Consider the following 21,588-nt stretch of genomic DNA (forward strand, 5'->3'; position numbering starts at 1 on the left):
CTAATTGCAATTTCCTTATTCCTTGTACAGCTTCGATTAAAAGTCTTCTCACCACCCTTTTGAGTTCCTGAGACTAACCGGTGCCAACACCACATATTTTAGGTTTTTGTTATTGCAGCATGCTGTATAATAAATCACTTCATACCTGATGGCTCAAAATGGCAATGTTTTGTTGCTTCTTGCAACTTTGGGGCTAGGCAGTTTGTCTAGTATTTCTTTTTGTTGTACCCTAAAGGTGTTTATCTAGCTTGTTGAGTCTCATTGGGAAATGCTCAGTCACCGTTACTTCAAATATTGCTTCTGATCTATCCTCTTGTGAGATTAAAATTTCTTGTATATTAGATATTTTGACCAAGTATTACATGTCTCTTACAGTGTATTCTTTTTCCCCTGATTCCTTTTCTCTTGGACAATTGTCCCTGTCTTCAAAATGCCTGAAATCGATAGTTTTTTTGTGTTTTGCAAGTTCTAGCATCCATCTTATTAATTGCTGATATTGCATTTAGGTTATGGAGGAGTGTTCATTTCATCTTTTTATAGGTTCGGATCAGTGTTAAAATTCTACATATTTACCTCTATTTTATACTTTTTTCCCTCTATTTAAACACATTGATTATAATATATTGAAGCCTTATTTACTAACTTCAATACCTTGATGATGTCTGGGAATGATTTTATCATTGACTATTTTCCCTTTAAGGCCATATTTACCTATCTTTCATGTCATTTTTTTAAATTTTTTTTCGTATTTTTATTGTGTATTGGCCCTTGCAGATGATCATTATAAATTTTTTTGATTATGTCATATTGCTTTAAACATGTTCTTTTCTAGCAAGTTGTTAAACTACTTGTAGATCACTGTGACACTGTCAAGGCTCTGTGGTTTTAATCTTTGTTAGTATAGATTTGTTTTAGTTTTTCCCTTAATAATAGACCTAGCCTGGGGATCCCTCGGTGGCGCAGCGGTTTGGCGCCTGCCTTTGGCCCAGGGCGCGATCCTGGAGACCCGGGATCGAATCCCACGTCAGGCTCCCGGTGCATGGAGCCTGCTTCTCCCTCTGCCTGTGTCTCTGCCTCTCTCTCTCTCTCTGTGACTATCATAAATAAATAAAAATTAAAAAAAAAAAATAATAGACCTAGCCTTTATTTCTAAGATATGGTTCTTGTGATGGCTAACATGTGTCAGCTTGACTGGGCTATGGGGTGCCCAGATATGTGGTTAAACATTATTTCTGGGCGTCTCTATGAAAGTGTTTCTGGATGACATTAACATTTGACCCAGAAGACTGAATGTCTCTTGGAGCACTGAACATGTGTGGTTTGTGGTTTTCACAAAGGAACTGGGAAAAATAATTATACAGATTTCAAGGGGATTTCTTTTTGCTGCTATCTTTTCTTTAGAAATTTGCCCTCAGAAGAAATGGGTAGGACATATCAGAAGGGGAGACAGAACATGAAGACTCCTAACTCTGGGAAACGAACTAGGGGTGGTGGAAGGGGAGGAGGGCAGGGGGTGGGGGTGATGGGCACTGAGGGGAGCACTTGATGGGATGAGCATCTTGATGGGTGTTGCTAAGGTAGGTAACTCATACTGAGCTTTCCAGGCATGTAATTCCATTTCAACCCCTGGAACGTGGGGGAGCTTGAGACTGAATTCAACCACGTGGTAAACAAATCAATTAATCATAAAATTCAATAAAAATTCTGGATCTCAAAGCTTGGATGAGCTTTCCTGATTACCAATACTCTGTGCATATTACCACACAGTACGTCTGGAGGAAGGGAATGCTATCCATGACTTCATGGGACAGGATGTTTGGTCTCCTCCTAGAATCTTCCCTATGTATTTCTTCTTTTGGCTGGTTCTAATTTGTATCTTTTCTCTGTAATAAATATACCCATGAGAATAGTAAGTTCAGTAAGTACTTTGAATCTTTTTAGCAAATAATCAAATCGGAATGTGATTCTGGGAACCCCCTGCATTTGCTTTTGCTTTGAAAAGTTTTGAACAGATTTAGCAGTGTGGCTAATTGCCATAGAATGAGTCAGAAAAATATCATAGCACAATATTACCAACATGGAGGTCTTGAAATCTATATGCAGAAAAATCACCCTCCAAAAGTGAAGAAAAATAAAGAATTTCTAAGACATACAAAAACTGTGAGAAATCACCAGTAGACTAGCCCTATAAGAAATATTAAAATAAGTTCTTCAAGGAGGAAAAATAAAGTGTATATATTCTATATATATCAGAAACTTGGACTTATACAAAGAAAAAAAGAGTATTAGAGAAGGAATAAATAAAAGTGAAATTGACCTAAAACATAACTATTTAAAGTGACAACAGTAATAATGACAATAGTAGTAATATTGGGTAATTGTAATATGGATACATTAAGTAAATAACATCAATCAATGTCAGAGGGATAGGGATAATATTGAAATACTCTGCTACAAAGAATCTGTGCTACACATAAAGTAGTATAATATTATTGGAAGGTAGTCTTAGGTTATTTACAAATGTAGATTTGTAGATTTGTAGATTTGAATCTCAAGGGCAACCACTAATTTTTTAAAAAAAGACATATAGATAACTTAAATATAGAATATAGAAAATAGAACCAAATCAAATGCCCATTTAAATCTACAGAAGAAAGAGGGGATGAGAACCAACAGAGAACAATTGCAAAAAGATAGGGAACAGTTACAAACAGGGTAGATATTAATCCAAATATATTCAGAATCTCTTCAAAAGTTAATAGTCTATACACATAATTTAAAATACAGCAAATATTAGAAAATATTTTAAAAAGACACAGCTATATATTCTCTATAGTAAACTTACTGTACTATAAAGACAGAGACTTACTATATGTAAAACAAAAAAGAGAAAGATACACCATGCTAATACTAATCAAAAGAAATCTAAAATAGCTACATTAAATGCACACAAAGCATTGTTCTGAAAGCAAGGAAAATTATCAAGGTAAAAGAGGGTATATACATAAGTTTCTTGAATTATATGCACAAGACAGTATCAAAAACATGAGGCAAAAATTGGTAAGACTGAAAAGAGGGATAAACAAATCTACCAGTACAGTTGGAGAGCCCTCGTTAGATCACTGATAGGTCAAGTAGGCAATGAATCAGTAAGGATTTAGTTGATTTGAATAGCGCTATCAGTTTACTTGATCTAATAGAAATTTATAGACTACTGTATTCAATAATAGCCAAAAGCACATTCTTCTCAAGTTTACATGGGATATTCTCCAATACAGACTGCACTGTGAGCCATAAGACATGCTTGAACAATTTAAAGGAATAGAAATTGACAATGTTGCATTTTCCCTGGATCCTTTGCTACTAGAAAATAGTGGTAACTAATAAATCCCCCACCATTTCTACTCTTTATTTTTTTTTCTGTTGTTACAGGAAATGGCTTATGGTAAATAAACATCCTTCCCCATATGAGCTACATAAGAGTTTGAGATGCTCCTCCTCATTGATCTATGACAAAGCCAGAAAAAGACCTTACCCATTTCCATCTTTACTTCATAAATGATTAGCTGGACCCTTTGTTTCCACTGAGTAATCAAAACAAAATGCTTGTTCACCAAAATTTGGTTAAGTTTTTCTCCATTCACAAGGTTGCACTTTCAGACAGAGCCAGCATCCTGAATGGTTCCCAAATATAGGCTGACCTGAAGATAAATAATCTCTTATCTACTGCCTAATTTTTACACTATCACTCATACTACTTTCCCACACAGGTTTCTTTCTTTTTCTTCCTTCCTTCTTTTCTTTTCTTCCTTCCTTCTTTTCTTTTCTTTTTTTTTCTTTTCTTTTCTTTTTCTTTTTTTTTCTTTCTTTCTTTTCTTCTTTTCTTTCTTTCTTTCTTTCTTTCTTTCTTTCTTTCTTTTTCTTTCTTTCTTTCTTTCTTTCTTTCTTTCTTTCTTTCTTTCTTTCTTTCTTTCTTTCTTCTTTCTTTCTTTCTCTTTCTTCTTTCTTCTCTTTCTCTTCTTTCCTTTTTTTCAAAGATTTTTTTATTGGAGGGGATGGGAGGAGCAGAGGGAAAGAATCGTTATTTCTTTTTTTGTATATTTTTTTTATTGGAGCTCGACTTGCCAACATATAGCATAACAGTGCTCATCGGGTCAAGTGCCCCCTCAGTGGCCATCACCCAGTCACCCCATCTCCCACCCACCTCCCCTTCCACTACCCCTTGTTTGTTTCCCAGAGTTAGGTGTTTCTTATGTTCTGTCATCCTCTCTGATATTTCCCACTTATTTTCTCTCCTTTCCCTTTTATTCCCTTTCACTATTTTTTTATATTCCCCAAATGAATGAGACCATATTATGTTTGTCCTTCTCCAATTGACTTACTTCACTCAGAATAATACCCTCCAGTTCCATCCATGTCAAAGCAAATGGTAGGTATTCATTGTTTCTAATGGCTGAGTAATATTCCATTGTATGCATAGACCACAGCTTCTTTATCCATCCATGGGATCATTTAGCCCATTCACATTCAGAGTTACTACTGAAAGATATTAATTTAGTGTCATCATACCTATTCAGTCCCTGTTTTCATGGATTGTTTCTTTGGGCTTCCTCTTCCTTTTACAGAGTCCCCTTAATATTTCTTGCAGAGCTGGTTTGGAGGTCACATATTCTTTCAGTTCCTGCCTGTCTTGGAAGCTCTTTATCTCTCCTTCCATTTTGAATGAGAGCCTTGCTGGATAAAGTATTCTTGGTTGCATGTTCTTCTCATTTAGGACCCTGAATATATCCTGCCAGCCCTTTCTGGCCTGCCAGGTCTCTGTGGAGAGGTCTGCTGTTAATCTAATATTTATCCCCATACAAGTTAGGGATCTCTTGTCTCTTGCTACTTTAAGGATTTTCTCCTTATCTTTGGAATTTGCACGTTTCACTATTAAATATGGAGGTGTTGAACAGTTTTTATTGATTTTTAGGGGGGACCTCTCTGTCTCCAGGATCTGAATGCCCGTTTCCCTCCCAAATTAGGGAAGTTCTCAGCTATGAAATGTTTAAATAAGCTTTCTGGCCCTCTGGCCCTCTTGGCGCCCTTTCAAACCTCAATTAAATGTAGATTTTTCCTTCTGAGGCTGTCATTTATTTCCCTTAACCTTTCCTTATGATCTTTTAATTGTTTTTATCTTTTTTCCTCAGCTTTCTTCCTTGCCATCAACTTGTCTTCTATGTCACTCACTCTTTCTTCTACCTCATTAGCCCTCGTTGTTAGGACCTCCAGTTCGGATTGCATATCCTTTAATTGATTTTTAATTTTGGCCTGTGTAGATCTAAATTCTGCAGTCATGTGTTCTTGATTCCTTTATGCTTTTCTCCATAGCCACCAGTAGCTTTATAATTGTTCTTCTGAATTGACTTTCTGACATCAAATTGTAATCCAAATTCTGTAACTCTGTGGCAGAGAGTACTGTTTCTGATTCTTTCTTTTGAGGTGAGTTCTTCTTTCTAGTCATTTTGCTCAGTGCAGAGTGGCTGTATGAGTGGGCTGCATCAAGAATATCAACCACGACCTAAGTAAATTTCACCCTAGATGATTCTGCCGAGGTCAGAGATCAGAAATTGAAAAAAAAAAAAAAACATCAGAACGAAATAAAACAAAAGGACCAATAAACTGAAAAACAAATTTTAAAGCAAAGTAGTAACAAATAAAAAGCCCGGAATCCTAAAGGAGAAAAAAAGAAAAAGAAGAAAGAGAAAAATGGAGAAGAAAAAAAGGGGGGAGTGGAAGATGGTAGTGGTGACAAAGTTGTAGTGGAGGGAGAATGTAGTCTAGGGAGGGGTCCTAGAAGGTAATCCTCTTGTTTCTGATTATATTAACTTCTGTATGTTAGAAGATGCTGAGTCCCAATCTTATATAAACCAGAAATACTTGTAGAGGGCCCCAACATCGACCACCAAAACATAAATGAGATAAAAGAGGAGGGCAGAATGGGAATGAGGAATCTCACAGAATGAACCAGCTCCGTATACCACTTGGTTCTGAGTGCATGCTGGTCATGTTTTAGAAGGTATTAGCTTCTGCCATTGTAGAACAAAATGAGGCAGAGAAAACAAAAAACACAAAACAAAACAAAACAACAAAACAAAACAAAAAATATCTTGTATCTCCCAAAATTAAGTTGAGTATGTTGAAGGGACTCTAGAAGGGGAAAACATATCTAGGACCTGTAATTGTAGCAATATGAAAGTCAAAAAGAAAGAATCTTGGGATCCCTGGGTGGCGTAGAGGTTTGGCGCCTGCCTGTGGCCCAGGGCAGGATCCTGGAGACCCAGGGTCGAATCCCACATCGGGCTCCTGGTGCATTGAGCCTGCTTCTCCCTCTGCCTGTGTCTCTGTCTCTCTCTCTCTCTCTCTCTCTCTCTCTGTGACTATCATAAATAAATAAAAATTAAAAAAAAATTAAATTAAATTAAAAAAATAGAAAGAATCTTAAAAATGAAGAGGTGGTAAAATATTGTAGTTAAGGTGAAAAAAGAGAAAAAAATGGCAATTTATAGTCTGATATAAAGACAAGTTGTACTGGAAAAAGGAAGAAAAAAAAAAAAAACGAGGGTTCCCCTCTGGCTGTATATAAGTCCCTCGACTTCCCCTGGAGCTTTCCAGCGCAGCTCCGTCAAGAACTTGCTCTCCCCCATCCTTCCAGCTGGTCTTCTGGGAGAGGGGCTGCTGTGCTCTCAGGTGTGTGCACCTGGGGAAGATGCCCCCCCCCCGCTGGGTACGGCTCGGTGGGAGCTGTTGACCCCGTGAGGCCCCAGTTCCCTGGTGGCCCCGCCCCTCCTAGGCACAGGGTGACACCAGGGTGAACAACCCCACTGGCGGCGCCAGCTCCCTAGCCCTGGAGTCAGCTCCCGCAGTACCTCCCGCAGCTCCCAGTCCGCAGGGGCCTGGATGCTCCGGGGGCAGGGGCGCTGACCTGCACAGCTGGGGCACCGGGGGCAGGAGTGTCCCCACTGTCCTGGGCCCTCCCCGCCTCCCTGTCCGGGGGGGAGGCTGGATCCTGGGCTGTGTCCCCCGCGCCCTGGGCTCCCGGGTGCGCTCCCGAAGGCAGCAGGTACAGCCCCTCCCCCGGAGCCCCCGCCCGCCCCCGGCTTCTCCCCAGGCCCCGAGGGTGCTCCAGCCCTTTCCCCAGCTCGGCCAGTGCGCGGTGCGCTCTCCCCCAGGTGCACCTCCTCTCCTGGGGACCCCGGGAACCGGGGGGCTCCACCGCTCCCCTGCGGTCCTGCCCGAGTTCCCGGCAGAGCACCTTTCCTTCCAGGAAGAATCTGGTGCAGATTTGTAAAGTTCCTGCTTCTCCAGGGCAGGGCTTTCCTGTCCTGAGGCTCCCCCCGCCTTAGCCCGGCTCCTCGCGGGGCCCCTCCCCCACTGGGTGCTTTTTTATTTTTTCCCCCAGCCTTCTTACCTTGTTAGAAGCGAAAACTCCTCTCTGTAGTGTTCTGGATATTCTCTCTTTAAATCTCAGGTGTTAGCGACACCAAATTCATAGGTGTTCAGGAAAATTTGAAAGTTATCTAGGTAAGTTGGGGGGGGACAGATGACTTAGGGACCCTACTCCTCCACCATCCTGCCCCGCCCCTGGGAAAGAATCTTTAAACAGACTCCCCGCTGAGTGCTGAGCCCAACATGGGGCTTGATCTCAGGACTCTGAGGTCATAATCTGAGCAGAGATCAATAATCAGATGCTCAATGGACTGAGCCACCCAGGTGCCCACTCTAGGTTCTTTCAAACTATGTTTACAGGCTCCCTTTATAAGAGACCTTTTTTTTTTTTAAAGATTTTATTTATTTATTCATGGGGAACACACAGAGGGAGAGGCAGAGAGAGAAGCAGTCTCCATGCAGGGAGTCCAATGTGAGACTCGATCAGGGGACTCCAGGATCACACCCTGAGCCAAAGGCAGACTCTTAACCACTGAGCCACACGGGTGTCCCAACAAGAGACTTTTCTGCTTAACCTATGAAACTCTTGCAGGTCACAGTCTGAATCTTCTCCCTATGATCATCACTCTACACCCCTACTGCATTCATATCAGTTTCTCTCTTTTATAATAACCCTTTCAAATAAACATATCCCTATCTAAGTCCAGATTTGTTTCTTTTTTAACAAATCAGATATAGTATTCTATAAAACCATAATGAAATTAAATCATAAATCTATAACAAAAACAACTGGATATTAAACATCACAATTCTTTTTTTTAAAGATTTTATTTATTTATTCATGAGAAACACAGAGAGAGAGAGAGGCAGAGACATAGGCAGAAGGAGAATCAGGTTCCATGCAGGGAGCCAGATGTGGGACTTGATCCTAGGACTCCAAGATCACACCCTGGGCAGAAGGCAGGCACTGAACTGCTGAGCCACCCAGGTGTCGCTAAACATCACAATTCAAATTAACACAGGTATCAATGAAATAATCCTAAGTGATGTTTAAAAAACATATTTTGAACTAAATGAAAATAAAATTACAACATATCGGAATTTGTGGGTACAGAGAAAGCTGTGTTTAAAGGAAAGCATAGGGCCTAAATATGTATACTAGGAATGAGGAAAGATTTAAACCAATAACATAAGCTTCACCTTAGAAAACTATGGAGGAAGAAAAAGAATTGTAAGTCTAAAGAAACAGACTAAAAGAAATAATAAAACTTAGAGCACAAACCAATGGAAATGAAAACAAGGAAATAATAGAGAAAATCAATGAAACTGAAAGATCAATACAATTGATAAAGCTGTAGCAGACCAACCAAGAGAAAAGATCAAAGACACAAATTATTAATTATGTGTGTTAAAGAAGAGCCATCAATATTATGGATAACAGTATCAATAGCCCTTGGATATGAAAATAATAATACCAGAACTATGAACTATGATAACAGTTGAAATAGATCAATCATGTGAGACATAAAAACCTGCAAAACTCACACAAAGAGAAATGGATATCCAAACTATGCTTACCTTTATGCAAAAAAAATTGAATCAATAAAAAATTGCCCTCCAAAAAAGGAAAGCAAGAGGCACAGATAGTTTCACTAATGAATTCTACCAAATGTTTAAGGAAAAAGTTATTCATAAGAAGCCCCTTTTGAGAACACCTGAGTTCATGCTACTGAAGTGACTTAGGGTGAAGCCCCTAATTACTTTCAGGGTGAGACTGTCCTAGGAAATCACAATGTGATTAGAGGGTTGGAAATTTCAGCCCTACCCATCGACTTCCAGGAAGTGGAGAGGCAAGAGTTGCAATTAAGCTCTCTAAAGACCTCTGGACTGGGAGATTTGATGAACTTCCAAATTGATGAAGGAATCTATGAAGCAGGGCAATTCCCCCAACTCTAGGGAGATAAATATTCCTACACTAGGACTGTTCTAGACCTCACATTGTGAACCTCTTTATCTGGCTGTTCATTTGTATTCTTTATAATAAATATCCTTTATAATAAAACAGTGGTCAAAAGTGAAGTATTTCCATGGGTTCTGAGAGATAATTTGGTTAATTTTCAAAATTTAGGAGGAAGTTGTAAACCTCCAGTTTGTCACCCAGTTGGACAAAAGAGTGCTTAATCTGGGGATCTAGCACTTTCAATTCATGTCTGAAAGTGTGTGTGTATGAGTTCTTGAGGGACCCCCCCCTTAACCAGTGGTTTGCACTAACTCTGAGCAGTTAGTGTCAGGTTGAATTGAATTGAATTGTGTGACATCCAGTTGGTGACAGAGACTTAGAGAATTGTTTGGTGTGGAAATTCCATATCATTAGTATCTGAATGTAGATGTGAGCACAAACAGCATTTCATATTACCCTTGATACAATGTAATGAAAATGGAATTTTACATCTCTGGTCTTCCTACCAAAAAACCTAAACCTCATTTTAATTAGGGGAAAAAAAACAGACAAATACTGATTGAGGGATATTGTATAAAATACCTAACCAGTAGTCCTCAAAACCATCAAGGTTAATAAAAAAAATAATAATCCAAAAGGAGTCTACAGAGACATAATAATGCAATGTAATATGTAGTATACCAGATAGGATCCTAGAGCAGAAAAAGTAAATTAGGTGGAAACTGAGAAAAAAAATCAAGAAGTATGTGTGCTAGTTAATAATGTGTGAATACTGGTTAATTATCACAAATATATTGGGCAATATAAGAGATTAATCATAGGGAAAACTGCATACAAGTTATATGTAACTATACTATCTTTGCAATTTTTCTATAAATCTACAATTTATAAAATCAATTTTTTTTACACTGCAATTTTTCACCTTGACAGGTCCATAGCTTTCTTTTCTGTCTTCAGCCATTCTTATCTTTAAACATTTTAAGGTAATTCTTATATGCAATGTGGAAAAGGAAAAAGGATAATCACTAGACATAGTGACTGTCTTGAGTTACTATAGTATAATAAAACATATTCATGCAAGGCTTAGATCAAGTATTTAATCACCATATTACAATAGCTACAGCTAATCACTTTTATTAACATTCATTTCTAAATATTTTATGGACAACAATCATATATATATACATATGTACGACAGATATATATATATATATATATATATATATATATATATATATATGATTGGTGATAGATAGATGATAGATAGATAGATAGATAGATTCTTCCCAGAATCTAGAACAGTGTCTTCTGCATAAATATTTGTGAATAAATAAATGCTTCCTGTGTTCTATAGTAGTTACTATATTATTAATTATGATATTATTATTCTCATATATAGAGAGCTATTTCTGGAGATTTCATTTCTAGATATAAGGTCTTTCTTTTTATTTCTTTATTATTATCATTTTTTAAATTTTTATTTATTTATATATGAGAGACACAGAGAGAGAGGCAGAAACATAGGCAGAGGGAGAAGCAGGTTCCCTGCAGGGAGCCCAATGGGGAATTCCATCCCAAGACCCTGGATCACAACTTGAGCCAAAGGCAGAAGCCCAGCCCCTGAGCCACCCAGGTGCCCTGCGATATAAGCCTTTTATCATCTTCTAATTTTATTTTCTTCATATCACAGTGTTTTATTCAATTATATTATAATAAAACAGATCTTAAGGGGAAACAATAAACTAGAAATGCTAACTATTCCTGTAGCAACAAACTTGTAAACAGAATCATCTCTATGAAAAGACATGCTCTTTAAATTGCTACAAGTATTTCTATGAGAAGTCCAAGGTTATTTTCTCAAGAGGAGGCAAATACTTTTATCCTCTTAGTGACTACTTGATATTTTCACAGAAGGTTATTGTAATGATCACAGGTAATGCATCACCAGGCTCCTATATGCTGTAAAATTTATGAGAGAAATGTATTTGTCAAACTCTGTGAAGGCACTCTGTGGTTGCTTATGCAGGATTAGTTTTGCTGAAAGTCCAACAGACAGAGGCCATTTAATAAACTCTTTGCTGCTAGTCAAAATGATATCCTACTGATACCATCTGGATAGCTGTTGGAATCAAGTTTAGCTCTACTGGTAGGAGTCAGAGTTGAGTCAGTAAATAACTTCCTGTACAGATATGTTTAAACAAGGGTTTTTAATCAGCATGCTGGTTGACTGGTTAAATCAAATTTTATGATTTGATAGGATAAGGACTTTAATAATACAGACAAAAGATTTTGACAATAATTTATTTAAAAAAACTCTTGTAAAGTAAAATAAGTATTTAAACTTTTCCATTTTACCTAATAAACAGTCATTCTAACAATTACCTTTGTTGTTTCACATAGATTACCTTCCTATATAATTTCATCAATTTAAATCCACAGGCATAGGGTCATTTGTGAGATCATTCAGTCTTTGTTTCCTAGGAAACAGACTAGTCAAGAGATGAAAGATGGCCACCTACTTTCTTTACAACTATTATTTGATCCTATGCTAATCCGTGTAATTCATAAGTTTCTTTTTCTCATTGCTCAGATTCTGCTGTGATTTTAAGGCCATTTTAGAACTTCATTTTCATTTAATATTTTATAAAATCCTAAAATAGAGTTGTTAGTGACATTCAAAATGGTAAAATTCTTCACTGGTATAATTCATATTGAAATTCTAAATTCCACTGTAATAGTATTGAACAATACTATCACATATTTTGTGAAAATTGAACTATGATAAAAATTATATCCAGAGACAGGTATAGAATATTACATCTTTAAAAAAGATATTATAATATTAACTTTCATACAAAATAATGTGTTTTAAAGCTATATAATTGAAATTTCATTGTGTGGTGAAAAGTATCACAAAAGAACTTTTCTAGAATTAAGATGTATGTATATGTTATGGCCTGTGATCGGGATAGTCTGGGGAAATAGCATAAAAAATTCTTGACTTCAATATGTCATTTTTCATATTTTCTGGAATTTAGTCTTTGCAGATATTCTTGATTATCTTGAAGACAGTCTATGTATAAATCAGCTGTATTTTGGTAAATAGTTATGCAATAATAAGTACACTTAGCTTGTTCTCAAAACTTTAACTTTTGACTCTACTATTTTTGTTATCCAACACACTGGAGGTCCTGTACTTTCCTGATTACCAACTTCAAAATATGGTAGAAATAACCGGTTTCTTACAGAATATATCTGAAGGTTTCAAATTGATAATTTGAAAAGTTATCCTGGTTTCTGGAACTAGGGCAAACAATGTTCTGTCCAAGAGGACAATGATTTCTAGTTAGATGATAGATAATGGAATTTGAGGGCAAACTGGTTGCTATTCAGATATTATCTATTTAATTCACTTCAAAACTGGCAGGCTTTGAATAATTATTAAAATTTCTTTAAGCCTTTGATTAAGAAAATACACTATTTAAAATTGTGGGTATGCTACATGGAATTAACAACTTGAATTCTTAGGTTAGAAGGCCGATGATTCTATGTAAGATTCTATATATATGATGTACTATATATATATAATATATAATATATTATATATATAATAGTTTTATTTTCTTCAATGTTCTCTGCTTCCTGCTACTGTCAAACCTCTACAATCTATGTCCAATAATGGACTGTTGGTTTTGCTTCTAAGAGTGTGTTATTCACATCCTTTGGTCAGGTGGGCTTATAAGACTTTTTGTTCATAACTGAGTGAGCAACCCTGATTAGCCCTTTCCACAGTCTTCTTTGGAGGTCACTGCATATTATTCTCCTTTCTGACATACTGTATTTCAGGTTATAGATGTCTTCTCATTTTGTTAAAATGGCATACTCATGACTGTTTTTCATCCTTTTTTCTTACTAACATATCATATTATGGGAGAGGAGATGGTCTACTGATATTTTCCATATATTATTTTAAATATAAATATATTATTTACCTTTTTGTATAATCCTGTTATGTTTTGTAATCTAGTAAAATACTTCATTAGAAGCCCCAATCAAGCTTAATTTCCTCTAGTTTTGAGAAACGTTTTCAGTGGGATCACATAAACAAAGGTTTAAATTATTTTATTGCATGACAAATTATTTATTAAATTTAGTACTTAAGTCTGTTATCTATTTGAATCTGACATGATATTGAATAGTGTCCTGAAAAATCACTCTAGATAGCATTAGTGGAGAGAAAGACTAAATTTGGGCTCTCTTCACTCTAATTTAGAATACTTGTTAATACTAAGTGACCAAATCGCCTGAATAAAATGACAATTAGGATCAAAGTAAAATTATTTGGAAAGGGAATTATTTTGAGTTCCTGGCCCAATTCCAGTGTGTGTGGGGGTGGAGTGCAGGGGGAGGGTTCCATACAACACCAAGCAATTCTGGAACATAGGTTAAGAGTTCAGTCCTATAAGATTAACCCTTGTACACATTTCAGATGTTTGTCGCAAGCCTTTGTTTGTTACCTTCTGACCAGTCACCTATAGATTGAAGATTCCTATGACCTCCTCCTTGGACTTGAGATGCCATCACAAGGCCAGGCAAATTACCTGTACTTCTGACCAATTGGCTATAAATAAGACATTCTACAACCTCCTCCTTGGTTTTGAGCTAGAGTGGCTCACAGAACTGAGAGAAATATTTTGCCCACTAGATTACCAGTTTATTATAGAAAGATGCAACTCAGATATGGCCAGATGGAAGAGATGCATAGGACAAGGATTGGGGAGGAGGCATTGAGCTTCATTGCTCTTTCTGAGCATGCAACTCTCTTTAATCTTCATGTGTTCACCAGCTCTCTAAACCTGTCCTCCCCCCATCCCCTTTGGGTTTTAATGAAGGCTACATTACACAAGTATGCTTGATTTAAACCATTAGCTATTGTTGATTGATTCTTTTTCAGGTGAACTGGGGAGACCCTGGGCCATGAGGCCTCAACACAGCCCATCCCTGGCATGTCACCAAAGGCTCTTGATCTCAAATGAGAAAGACTCAAAGACAGACATAACAAAGTGAAGGGGTGACACTAGAGGGAAAGTTGACCAAAGCAGAAGTACAGTCACATGTGAGAGAAGTGAGGCTTGAAAAGGAGAAAGAGAGAGAGGGTTCCATGTCTTAGGATTTGGGTTTCTTTTATTGACAGTTGTTAACAAGGAAGTGGAATATTCATTACCTGGGGTGGGGATTTCTTGGAATGAAGATTTCCTGCCTTTTCTTCCGTATTTCCTGATAGCTGGTCATGACTTCCTCTTTGCTGGTCTGCAGGCCTCAAGTTACAACCTAACTAATGGCCTCTAACAATTTTACCTCCTCTCTTTCTCTCACCTCTTTCCAAAGGCCAGGAAATGAGACTGAAAGTTTTAATCTTCTAATCATTTTTGGTTGGCACTACTGACAGCACCCATCCTTAGGGGCTTTAAAAGTCATTTCATTAACACAATAAAAGATACCTTTATCATTCTCTACACCTAGGAAATTCCAAGAGCTTGAGACCTTTAACTAGAAACCTTAGATGAACATATTTATCACAAATCACAGTAGGAGTATTATGTATATATACAATGGTAGGATTTTCAACCAAAATTTATAATTTTTGCATATAAATTAGTTTTGAAATATATGTGAAAAGTCAATTTTGGACAGAATTTAAGACAGTCTTTGTTTTCTGAGGAAAGAAGAAAAAGTTCTGAATCTTTCACAATTAAAGACATTGAAAATCTAGTGAATATTACTAGAATGCAGTGCCTGGATGGTTCAGTCAGTTAAGTGTCTGTCCTCAGCTCAGGTCATGATCCCAGGGTTCTGGGATCAAGTCCCACATCACATTCCCTCCTGCATGGTGAGCCTGTTTCTCCCTCTCCTTCTGCCTGCTGCTTCCTGTGTCTGTGCTCTCTTTCTGTATCAAATAAACAAATAAAATCTTTAAAAAAATGATGTGCAGTGTATTTTTTTGATCTATAAGTCCATTATGATACACTTAATTGTTACTACTGCCTTTCTCAAGGTAATTTCTTTTGCCATTTGATCCTTTAAAGGTAAACAAAAAAACTAATGAATATGACTAAAGGAAAAATAAAACTCTACCCCCACTTTATTAGAGTTCACTACATACTGCTCAATTCATTTTTCTTTTTCTTTAGCTTGTGGAGAATATTTTTAGTGACACATTCACTTCAACAAACTTTCAATATGGCAGATGCTACCTGGTTATTAAAGAGTAGCTACTCATGTTGTCATGACTAACTGTTTACTGGAAAAAAAAAATAGTGAAGAGAGTGGTCTTTAAGAAAGTAAATTCTGACACCTAACTGGACAATTTCCAATTCCAGTTCTGTTAATAAGTAGTTGTGTGACCTTGGGTAAGTCACTTAATCTCTGTTTCTCAGTGTATTCACCTTGCTATAAGATTGTGTATAGCTAGTTTCTACCTAGAAAGATTATTATTAGAATTATTGAAGTTAAAATATATCAAGTACTTTGTGCAGAGCTTCATATATTGTAGTAAATCTTTTTGTCTTTGTTATATAACTTATACCCTATTTATTCATTATAATATGAGAACAAATTCAATTTTATAATACTTTGGAATAAGAATAAATTAATATCATCTCCTATGAAGTATTAAGAAGTAGTAAATACATACATCAATGAGAAGGAAATGGATAAAACTCTTAAAAATGAATTATAAATTAAAATTTATTTTTGTCATAGGTGTAAAATCCTAAAACTAGCAATGCCATTTAAAGAATACATGGAGTATGTTAAGAAAAATTATGGTATTTATTTATTTATTTATTTATTTATTTATTTATTTATTTAAATTTTTATTTATTTACGATAGTCACAGAGAGACAGAGAGAGAGAGGCAGAGAGAGAAGCAGGCTCCATGCACCGGGAGCCCGACGTGGGATTCGATCCTGGGTCTCCAGGATCGCGCCCTGGGCCAAAGGCAGGCGCTAAACCGCTGCGCCACCCAGGGATCCCATGGTTTATATTTAAAATTAATTTGAATACATTGTTCTGGATCAAGAAAAAATGGAGGAATTATTGCATCTTAGCAATTCAAACCCACTTTATTGCTTTCTTAAACTGAGATTGCATACATTTCATTTAGTCAAAACTCCCAAGGAAAAGCTATTTTCACACATAAACACTGTGAAACTGACTCATTTAAAATGAAGTCAGAAAAAAAAAATAAAATAAAATGAAGTCAGGTCTGAAGGAAGAGCTCTCATCCCCTACCAAACACTTAACAACTGAAGACTAACATAAAGAAGATGTCTGTACTTTACTATCCAGTAGGAGGAAAGATTTTCTCTTTCCCCCAGCAACAGCCCAGCCATTGAAAGACCATCAGAACTCATGAACTAATGAACTAATCAGAACATCAGAACTAATGAAAAGCCACTATACATTGAAAGACCATCAGAACTCATGAACTAATGAACTAATCAGAACATCAGAACTAATGAAAAGCCACTATACTTCAAGCTCTCAGTTTATTCCAGTAGACTTTTTGTTTAAAACACTTCCCAACACCACCTTCCCTCCCCCTTCCTCTATAAAAGAGCATTATTCTCCTTTGTTCTCCTGACTTGCCTGTGGTTTTGCTGTATACTGCATTTCCCAATTTGTAGTTTTCTACTATTCCTGAGTAATCCATTGTTTTCTGGTAAAATAGCTGACAGTTTTATTAAGTTTAACAACACTAAAGATAATAAACATTCTGAAATAATCACAAATATTACTTCTTTTGACTACCAGTAACAGAAATGAGAAATAATGATGGCTCAAAAGAAGGAGTTTTTTTTTTTTTTTCTTTCAACATAAACTTAATTTTGTGGAGGGCAACCCAGAACAAATTGCTAAACTCTTTTTTTCTGCATCCTTTCCTGAACAAGTGGCTTTCATCTAAAAATCATTTCTTCATGCCAGAGATCTGCTGGAGTTCTGTCTGACATTTCAGTATTAGAGACAGACATGTAGCTGATGGAAATGGAGACAAGGCAAAAGGGCTTTTAAAATGTTTGGCTCCTAATAAGGAGCTTTCTAGTAACTTATAAACCCAAACTTCACATGCATATCATAGATCTTCTCCAGCTATAAGGGTAGCTGGAAACTCCATGGTTTAGCTAAGCTATGTCTACACATAATAAAAATCAGTCACATGAGTTTTTTTTCCACATAGCCAATACTATCTTTAAAGCATTATCTCCCACAGTAGCTAAGGAATATTCTTTTTTTTAATTTAATTTAATTTTATTTTTTTAATAAATTAATTTTTATTGGTGTTCGATTTACCAACATACAGAATAACACCGAGTGCTCATCCTGTCAAGTGTCTCCTTCAGTGCCCGTCACCCATTAACCCCCACCCCCCGCCCTCCTCCCCTTCCACCACCCCTAGTTCATTTCCCAGAGTTAGGAGTCTTTATGTTCTGTGTCCCTTTCTGATATTTCCCACACATTTCTTCTCCCTTTCCTTATATTCCCTTTCACTATTATTCATATTCCCCAAATGAATGAGAACATACCCTGTTTGTCCTTCTCTGATTGACTTACTTCACTCAGCATAATACCCTCCAGTTCCATCCACGTTGAAGCAAATGGTGGGTATTTGTCGTTTCTAATGGCTGAGTAATATTCCATTGTATACATAAACCACATCTTCTTTATCCATTCATCTTTCGATGGACACCGAGGCTCCTTCCACAGTTTGGCTATTGTGGACATGGCTGCTAGAAACATCGGGGTGCAGGTGTCCCGGCGTTTCATTGCATCTGCATCTTTGGGGTAAATCCCTAACAGTGCAATTGCTGGGTCGTAGGGCAGGTCTATTTTTAACTCTTTGAGGAACCTCCACACAGTTTTCCAGAGTGGCTGCACCAGTTCACATTCCCACCAACAGTGCAAGAGGGTTCCCCTTTCTCCGCATCCTCTCCAACATTTGTTGTTTCCTGCCTTATTAATTTTCCCCATTCTCACTGGTGTGAGGTGGTATCTCATTGTGGTTTTGATTTGTATTTCCCTGATGGCAAGTGATGCAGAGCATTTTCTCATGTGCGTGTTGGCCATGTCTAGGTCTTCCTCTGTGAGATTTCTCTTTATGTCTTTTGCCCATTTCATGATTGGATTGTTTGTTTCTTTGCTGTTGAGTTTAATAAGTTCTTTATAGATTTTGGAAACTAGCCCTTTATCTGATATGTTATTTGCAAATATCTTCTCCCATTCTGTAGGTTATCTTTGAGTTTTGTTGACTGTATCCTTTGCTGTGCAAAAACTTATTATCTTGATGAAGTCCCAATAGTTCAGGAACAAGACAGGGATGTCCACTCTCACCACTGCTATTCAACATAGTATTGGAAGTCCTAGCCTCAGCAATCAGACAACAAAAAGACATTAAAGGCATTCAAATTGGCAAAGAAGAAGTCAAACTCTCCCTCTTCGCCGATGACATGATACTCTACATAGAAAACCCAAAAGCCTCCACCCCAAGATTGCTAGAACTCATACAGCAATTTGGTGGCGTGGCAGGATACAAAATCAATGCCCAGAAATCAATGGCATTCCTATACACCAACAATGAGACTGAAGAAAGAGAAATTAAGGAGTCAATCCCATTTACCATTGCACCCAAAAGCATAAGATACCTAGGAATAAACCTAACCAAAGAGGTAAAGGATGTATACCCTAAAAACTATAGAACACTTCTGAAAGAAATTGAGGAAGACACAAAGAGATGGAAAAATATTCCATGCTCCTGGATTGGCAGAATTAATATTGTGAAAATGTCAATGTTACCCAGGGCAATTTACACGTATAATGCAATCCCTATCAAAATACCATGGACTTTCTTCAGAGACTTAGAACAAATTATTTTAAGATTTGTGTGGAATCAGAAAAGACCCCGAATACCCAGGGGAATTTTAAAAAAGAAAACCATATCTGGGGGCATCACAATGCCAGATTTCAGGTTGTACTACAAAGCTGTGTTCATCAAGACAGTGTGGTACTGGCACAAAAACAAGCACATAGATCAATGGAACAGAATAGAGAACCCAGAAGTGGACCCTGAACTTTATGGTCAACTAATATTCGATAAAGGAGGAAAGACGATCCACTGGAAGAAAGACAGTCTCTTCAATAAATGGTGCTGGGAAAACTGGACATCCACATGCAGAAGAATGAAACTAGACCACTCTCTTGCACCATACACAAAGATAAACTCAAAATGGATGAAAGATCTAAATGTGAGACAAGATTCCATCAAAATCCTAGAGGAGAACACAGGCAACACCCTTTTTGAACTTGGCCACAGTAACTTCTTGCAAGATACATCCACGAAGGCAAAAGAAACAAAAGCAAAAATGAACTACTGGGACTTCATCAAGCTAAGGAATATTCTCCTGAAACAATGCACCATCCATGATTAACCTGATTTTAATTTCCTCTAAGAAAATTATTTCTCTCCTTCACATCTTCCTTATTATTATTATTATTATTATTATTATTATTATTATTTACTTATTGATAAGCATGTTTTTAAAGTATTGTGTATGATTAACAATATGCATCATATGAGTGTTTAAATATTTTAGGTAAAATAATAAAAGAACTTTTTCCCACAAAAGAAAGTAAATATTAAGGCCATTATATATTCAATACATATTTATTGAAATTACTGTGATCAATTAAGGCTAAATGTTTTTTTTTTTAAGGCTAAATGTTTTATAATGGAAATCTAAGATTTTTTTCAGGAAAGAATTTTGAGCTCTTACAGGTCAGAAATATACATTTATTTCTAAATTGACACTGAATGTGGGGGCAGTGTTCTACCTAAACAAATTTCCAAGTATGCATTAAGCAATTAACCAATTCTTACCAATTCCTTTCTCTCTGTGATTGAATTGTATTTTAGATTTTATTTTGAGCTCCTTTTAAATGCGGTTGAGATAAGGAGTTTGAAACTAAATAGAAAACATTCTTCAAAACAAGGACACATTTATATGTCCTTTACAGTGATGAATATCTTTAAAAAAACATTTGTCATAAGTAGGCTAAATTATTATATTCCATCTTAGAGAAATGTCATGCTGAGGTGATGTTTTAAAAATGAAGTCATTCCTCAGCTATCTTGGCTGAACTTATTTTCAATGACTAAAACTTAAAGAGTATTCATTCCAGGAATGAACAAAATTCTTTCAAATAAAATTACTGAACTCTCACTAGCTGGGAACATACATTTATTTCAAAATCTATCACAAATGTGTGAGGCAGTTTTCTATCTGACAGGAGATAAAAATGGAATAGTGAGCAGAGAACAGATCATGCAGGGTATTGTAAGCAATATTAGGGACTTTTTCACTTTAGCCAAAAGAGAATGGGAAGCTTCTGAAGAGTCTGATAAGGAGAAATGACACAATCAGACACTCACTTAAAACTTCAACTCAAATGCAGTTTGCACAATAGATTAGCAGTAAAGAAGAGTGGATTTCAGATTATTCAGTTAGGAACATTGTTGGAATAATCCAGAAAATGAATTATTGTGCTATGGAAGGGTAGTGGCAGTGGGGATGGAAAGGGGTTTATTTTAATTTTTTTAATATTTTTTTTGAATTTATTCATTAAAGAAAGAGCATGAACAGGAAGAGGGGCAGAGGGAAAGGGAGAAAGCAGGAGAAGCAGACTCCCTGCTGAGCAGGGAGCCCGATAAGAGGCTTGATCCCAGGACCCTAGGATCATGACCTGAACTGAAGGAAGGCAGACAATCAGCTGAGTCACCCAGGCACTCCAGAGAAGAGTTTATACAGAGGTAAAAGAAATGTGACTTATGATTGATTGAGAGGCAACAAAAGTGACTTTCAGATTTCTGGTTTGAGGAAATCCAAGTTTGTGGTTGCCATTTAATGGGATGCTCAGAAATAAAGAAGAAGCTTGAAAGATGTTACGATGTGTATATTTTAAATATTCTGAACCTGAGATATTTGCAAACATTCAAATGAAAATATCCATTGTGCTGTGGCTAAACATTTCTATAATTCAAGAAAGGAGATTGAGAAAACACAGATCAGACGTTGTCTGCATACAGCTTATTTAAAAAAAATTCACATGAATACTATCACATTGTGAGCCAAGAGAGGGCCTTTGAC

This window comes from Nyctereutes procyonoides, unplaced genomic scaffold (assembly GCF_905146905.1).
Source record: "Nyctereutes procyonoides isolate TBG_1078 unplaced genomic scaffold, NYPRO_anot_genome, whole genome shotgun sequence".
In the NCBI taxonomy this organism is placed as follows: Eukaryota; Metazoa; Chordata; class Mammalia; order Carnivora; family Canidae; genus Nyctereutes; species Nyctereutes procyonoides.